The 7,090-nt window shown below is 44.7% G+C and overlaps 1 protein-coding gene across 4 annotated transcripts in view; it reads right to left on the reverse strand.

Annotated features, from left to right (window-relative positions):
• The window catches only part of NSD3 (nuclear receptor binding SET domain protein 3), a 119,436-nt gene extending 116,307 nt beyond the window's left edge, over window positions 1–3,129 (reverse strand). For all 4 annotated transcript variants that reach the window (XM_041752822.1, XM_041752821.1, XM_041752818.1 and 1 more), the window contains exon 1: window positions 3,021–3,129. The gene's annotated coding sequence lies outside the window, so the exon portion shown is untranslated. The remainder of the gene's footprint in view (window positions 1–3,020) is intronic.
• Window positions 3,130–7,090: the final 3,961 nt, after the last annotated feature.

The raw sequence follows: 7,090 nt of genomic DNA on the forward strand, positions 1-7,090 counted from the left end.
TTGGCTTTGCTAGTTACCATCTACATGGTATTAAGTTACTTAACCTCAATTTCCCCACCTGTAAAAAGGAGTTAGTAGTACTAACTTCAGACAACTGTTGGGAGGATAAAAGGAAATCTTACATGTGAGACACTCAGCATAGCACACTGTAAGAAGACAACTATTAGCAGCTTTGCTATGATTATTATAAACTCCAGAAACAGAGTATCTTTAGAATCAGATTTGACAATTCACTGGAGGATGACCAATCTCAAAGGCAACCAATTTCTTTTACCCAAAATTCAGTCAATCTGATTAGTATAAGAAAGAGCATTTTAAGGGTTTTTGTTTGTTTATTTGTTTGTTTGTTTTTTTAAAGGTATCACAGGTAGCAGGTGGGCTGATGGACACAGTAATCACAAGAAAGTCAGGGTTTTAATTATCATATAACTAGAATAGCCTTCTTCATTATATGGATATGCATCCAAGGAGCCAGAATAATCATTACAGCTAGGCAGGAGACCCTGATCCTGACTGCTGAATACATAGGAATAGACTTTTTTTTTTTTTTTTTAAGTAATTCAAGCTTCCAACATGAGTGTTTTCTTAACATATAACAATTTCTCATTTTCCTAAAAATTTATGGCACTGGTAGTTCATGCACACAACTTACCAATTAATTACAAATAACATGTCAAATGATTGGAAGACAAAAATGAAAAATCCGTGAATTCCAAAAAGCATATTGAATGGCTTTTTTTGAATGAAACTTTTCCTCAAAGAATTTTTAAAAATTCAGACTGAATACTATCAAATCAAAATACTCCAAGTTTAAATCTGGCCTTTAAACTAAAAATACCCTCATAAAGTACTACTCTAACAATATTCAACTTCATTTTTCCAACACACCAAGAACACATCCTAAACTTCTGTATAACAACTGAAAGGATGTTGCATTAAAATAGGTTAAATCAATATGTAGTACAATTGGTTTGAGTCCATCACAGCACAGTTTTAACAGGCCTTTCTGGTATTAGAGAATAGTTTCAAAATCAATATGATGGATTAAAGTTTGGATTACCCCAATTACAATTATAAAACAAAAGGACACACACACACACACACACACTCTCTCTTAATCCTTTTCAATATGAAAAGCAAATAGGCCCCTTTTAGGAATTTATCTAATGTTAAGTTTGGCAGGATTTAAACCTTTAGAACAGTAACAATTTCAAAGTACCCAAGTAGTTACATTTTGATACATTAAAGAGTTACTGTAGCTTTCCTAAGAGTAATCTTAAATTCCCACCAAAAAACAAACAAAACAACAACGACAAAAAAAAAAAAACAAAAAAAAAAAAACTGGCACCTCATTGAGACTCTAAGAACTGCATGCCTACTTCATAGATCATTGCACTGTGCTGAACTGGCATTTGGAGATTGTAATGAGCTGGACATATGAAGGCAAAGGGAAGGGATGGAGGAGAGGGAGTGCATAAAAAAAGAAAACATTTAACACACCCATCACCTCCTATAAGCATGAATTACCAGAAACACCATTTTAAAATACATATAGTTCTAATTTTCCAACATTCAAAATACAGCAAGCAGATAATCTACCACAAGCAGATCTTCCTACCCCTTCTCACCCCCACACAGTGCTTTGCCAAGAAAACAAGCCCAAGAAAAATAACCAATGCAATTTCCTTGTTTACTTAAAGAATTTCAGAAAACATGTTGACTGCTTCTGAAGCTTCTAAAACAAATTTTCAATATTTAGGACTTTTTATGATCGCATTTGAAATATGACAATAACGATGCCTTCAGCTAGTAAAAATATAGTTTCAACTTTATAAAAAGGGTTAATTCTACACTGCAGTTCATTAGCATGCCTTGTTTGCAACCAGAAGCAAGAGGGAAAGGGGGTGGGGGAGCAGCAAAACATACGAGATGGAAAACATCACTACCTCCTTTCGTGGTTTTGAATAATATTAAATTACCACAAGATGTATGGGAAGAGTTCACGAATAGAAAAAAAGGGGGTTAACAATCTGCACTGGCCCCTTCCAGATTCATACTGATGTCGGAGAGAAGGAATTTATTTACACTGCAGTGCCTGGCAGCAAACATGGCTGCCCCTACCCCCTTTAAATCTGAACAGTCTTCACTCCCTCAGCAAAACCATCAGATTATGGCCATGTCTCTACTGTCTTGCTACCATAACACTAACATATCTCCTCCTCCCTCAAAACAGTAAAACCCACAGCTCCCCATTTCACAACAATCACAACACCATAACCACTAGCTTCTATATTCTCTAGCCTTGAAAGAAAAGGCCCAGAACACACAGAAATACAGGAACAAAAGGCTTTCTCTTCCTTTAACAACCCTCTTCCCCTTCTTTTCCTCCCACTCTGTGATGCTTGGTCGATAGTTCTCATCCTTTTCAACATTCAGTTAATTTCCTTCCCAACACCAACCTTAGGTCTTCCAATTTCCTATCTTCCTCTGGATGCATCCTGTCTCAACAATTCCTGTCCCTTTTCTAATCCATCTTTTCCTCCACTTCCATTCCCTCGTTTCTCTCTTGATGCCCCATCTCTCCATCAAATTCCACCCCTTCCCCCAGACTCTTCTAGTTTCCACAATGCACCCCCAAACCTCCCTATTCATCAGTCCACCCAGGTCTCTAATCTTCTCCAAACCTAACTCTTCTTCTCTTCCCCTGTCCCTCCCCTGTTCCATCTGTATCCCCGCCCCCATCCCACCTCTACTCCCAATTCCCAGCTCAGCGCCACTTCATCTCTTCTCCCCATCCTACCTCCCCTGCCCCACCTCCCTCTACCCTCCACACCCCCCACCTGGCCCTCTGCTTTACCTTCTAGGCTCCCCTTGGACCCCTGCCGGCCACCCTCCCGTCCTCCCATCCCTGCTCAGGTCTCTCGCTCTACCCGCGCGTCCCATCCCTAGGTCGCCCCCTCCTCGTCATTCCCTCCTTAGCTCTTCCTTCCAACACACGCACACATACGCATTCACTTTACCTTCAGTTTGTTCCATTCTAACCCCCCGGCCGTGTCAGTACGATCACAGGAGAGACACGGAGGCCCGGAGTGGGGCTAGGGTGCGGGCAGCCGCCGGGGCTGCGGGGGGAGGAGACGGAACCAAGCTAGGCCGCATGAAATCCCCGGGCTAGATTTCCCCCGCGCCGGACGCCTCTGCCATGGCTGCCGACACCGAGGAGGGCCGCGGCCGGGCCGGGCCGGGCGTGAAGCGAAAAGGAGGAAGGCTGCGGGAGGTGGGGTGGGCAGGGGCGGTGGAGGGATGGGGGGTCGCCGCGCAGCCGCCGCTGCCAGAGAGAGGGCTGTGGCTGGCGGCCGGGCCGGGGCAGCAGGGTCCTCGGGGCTCGACTTGGCCTTCGCACGCCTCTCCGCAGCGATCAGTGCCTGGTCCCTTTCCGCCTCCGCCTCTGTCCTGCCGCCGCCGCCGCCCGCTCCAGCCGCCGCCGCCGCCGCCGCCGCGCACAAAGTCCCCCCACCCGGCTCTCCGAGCGCCGCCGCCGCCGCCGCCGCCGCCGCCGCCGCCAAATCCTCAGCCCCTCATTGGCCGCTGGCCGCGGCGCCTGCCGGGAAATGCAGTCCCAGGTTGGGGGCAAAGGGGGGGCAAAAGGAGGAAGAGGATAGTCGGCGGGGCGGAGAGGAGCGGCCCGAGAGAGTCTAGACGAGAGTGAGACCGCCGGCGATAAAGGCAGAGGCAGGAAGGAATGCTACAAAGAAGAGTTAAAAAAAAAACAAAACAAAACCAGAAGATAGGTGAAAGGTTGGGCCTGTGAGGTAAAATTGGGTTCGTGCGTGCTCTTTGAGACTTGTTAAATAACAGCACCCATTAAAGTCCCTGTGGTGCTCCCCAGTGACGCTGCCGCACACTTCCTGTGTGTTAGAAATAACCTACTAACGAGTGCCGGGTTCAGAGGCCCGGGAAAGAGAACAGTTCGTGTGCCCCCTTGGCCGCCTTCTGTCCGGCAGCTGTCAGAGTCAGAGCTTTCTATTTCACGGGGGTCTGCGTCTGGAAACCGCAGCAGCAATTTCAGGCGTGAGCCGCGGGGTTGGGAGTCTGTTTTTTGGCCTCGAGTGTGAATCCCGGATGCCCCCCCCCAACCCCGTCTCGCCCCACAGTCGCGAGCCCTGGCGGCGTCTCAGTCGCTGTGAGGAAGCGCTGAGCTCCCCGGCAGCCACCCGGCCCCGCACGCCTTCTTCCTGCTCGCGCTGCGGCCCCGGAGGCTTGTGGGTAACCAGGAGGACGTCAGCGCCAACTGCAGCCCGGACCCCCGGGGACCCAGAGGGCTCCGTTCCCGTCACGTGCCTGGGCCTCTGCTGCTCGCTGCCAGACCTTCGCTTCGAGGGATGGGAGGACGCTTATCCTCGACAGAGCTCGCACAAGAATGAGAGCAGGAAAAGGGGAGTCAAAATTCTCTGAAACCCTCGAAGCCCTCCCCATCCTAGGAAATGTATGCTAATCAATAGAAAGTGTGGCACATGAAAGTAATCTTGTCGGAGCTTGCAAAATTGGGTGATGTTTCCTGGGGCCTGGTGGTGATGACTTAGAACGTTGCAGTGCAGAGACTTGAATGTACAAAGAAAACGCAGGCAGCAGCGACCAGATGAGGAAACCTCTGTGCTCTGTTCTGAGGATAATGAAGCCATGTCACAACTAGATATTATACTCTGCACCGACATGATAGTTCTGGATCTGTTTGGCATGGCCACATTAAGTTCTTGATATCTTTACTCTTAAATACCACTTAACCAAGAAATTAAAAGATTCCTACAGATCAGTTATTTGAATGACTACTAATTACATATATATATATATTTTTTTAAGTTTTGTTTATTCATGAGAGACAGAGACATAAGGAGAGGGAGAAGCAGGCTCCCTGTGGGGAGCCCGATGAGGGACTGGATTCCGGGACCCCGAATTCCGACCTGAGCCAAATGCAGACACTTAACCACTGAGCCACCCAGGTGCCGCATGTTTCAGGTTTTTAAAAGCATAACACTGTTAATTATACTACAGATGATATTGAGAATTAAGCACTCTCATTAGAGTTAATCATTATTTCTAAACCTATGCTTATGTAGTCCCTATGTTTTGTGCAGTACCAAAAGTTAAAGGAATAAATAAAAACACATTTTTGTTTGTTTTAAAGGTCTTTTTTTAGAACACAGACCTCTTAAAGGGGGCCCCCGGAGTTTTAGTTTGTGTCTTCTCAAAAGAGAGGTTAAATTGGGTTTTTTTCTGTGATTCTTTCTACCATCATCCTTCCTCTCCACCTTCCTGTATACTCCTTGATTTGTTGATAGACTGTTGCCTTAACCTGACATCTGGGTTTTCCCCTTGAGGAAAAGCTGGTAATTGTCCCCAGGGATTTTATTTTAATCTGCTTCTAGGCTGACAAGAGTTTAAAGTTCCGTGAAGTAGATATATATAATCTCTTAGTGCAAAACATTAAAAATATACGGTTAATGATATTTGATCTTGAGCCATATTTAGGGAAATGGCCATTAAAATTATTTACATTTTTAGCATGTAACATCTAATGACGTTCAGATCATGCTTTCTCTTCTCCATACAAAATGAGCAAACAATTAAGGCAGCAATCCAACACAATACCCAGGGCCAGAGTTAAGGAGAAAATAATTTTTTGTTTCCCCTCTGAAGATTATATCTAAAAACTCCTTACATGATAAATAACTTAATCCTGAAAATCAAAAAATTGCCAGGTCTGATAGCAGAATGCAAACATTGCTTTTAAAAAAGTGAATTTCAGTAGGAAGGTTCTTACCCTTCCCCTTTTAGAACAGGATTGCTGACATATGACTGTAGTAGAAAATATAACTCATCTTTCCAATACTGAGCTTGGAATCATTCACCTGGTTTATGAATACTTAATGACTTTACTATGCCTGTTTGTAAGTGAATACAATGCATGAATAAGAATATTTCCTGGTATAAAATGTCTCCCAGGAACTGAAAGGAATATTTTTGCATCTTTATGATCTTTTCCAAAAAAGTACCTGTTTATGATAGTACAGTGATTAATTTATGGAATTAATGTAAAAATTATAACTAGCCTTTTAGAGCTCAAAATTTGCCATCGGGAATTTTCAGGGAGGCAAAGGCAAAGAGACTAAAGCTTTGTAGATTTTGTTAATTCTAGTAAACATAAAACGTGAAGTGAAAGCTTTATGTAGAAACTCTCAGGATCCGACGTGCACGAACGGCCCTCTAGTGGCCAAACTGAAAAGTTTTGCCTATTTAACATTGATCTATTTGGTTATTAGCTGAAAAACGCTGTGGATTAAAAGCAGTCTACATTTTTTTAAAAACCAAAAACCTGAAATTGACCACCCGCCATCATTTATTCTTACAAATGTGCAGCCCCGATGAGTGAGGTCTGTAATCAGTTCACATGGTAAGAGAAGTATTCTCCCTGTGAAAGCGATTCCTTGTTACCTGGTGTTGGTTCCAGCAGAGCCCCTAAAAACATTTTCCTTCTGGAGCCAGATGAAATGGATGGGTAGAGATACCAGGAGAGTGAGAACATTTCTGTATCTTTCACTTTTCCAAGACGGCTCAGTTACCCAACCTAGGAACTGAAGTGCCCCAAACCTGCAGTGCCTACGTAACCGCAGTTACTGTAATACACATCTTAAACGTTGAGATTTCTATGCAAACTACTGATCATAAACAATATATGTGGAGAGAGCACTTATTTTTTTAAGGAGATTTTATTTATTTACTCATGAGAGACACACAGAGAGGCAGAGACATAGGCAAAGGGAGAGGGATAAGCAGGCTCCCCTTAGGGAGCCGGATGTGGGACTCGATCCCTGAACTCCAGGATCCCGCCCTGAGCCTAAGGCAGAGCTTAACCAGGCAGGCATCCCAAAGAGAGCACTTATAAAACAAATTACTCTAGTGGAATCCAGATTTCCATATGAAGATTTCAAAGCATTCCACTCTTCGGCCCCGGAGAAAGGAAAAGGATGTTTTCCTAACCATTCCCGCCCGTTCTGCAGCTTCCTCTCCGCAGACCTCTCCGCGCCACCCCAAC

Source organism: Vulpes lagopus, chromosome 4 (genome assembly GCF_018345385.1).
Source record: "Vulpes lagopus strain Blue_001 chromosome 4, ASM1834538v1, whole genome shotgun sequence".
Classification (NCBI taxonomy): domain Eukaryota; kingdom Metazoa; phylum Chordata; class Mammalia; order Carnivora; family Canidae; genus Vulpes; species Vulpes lagopus.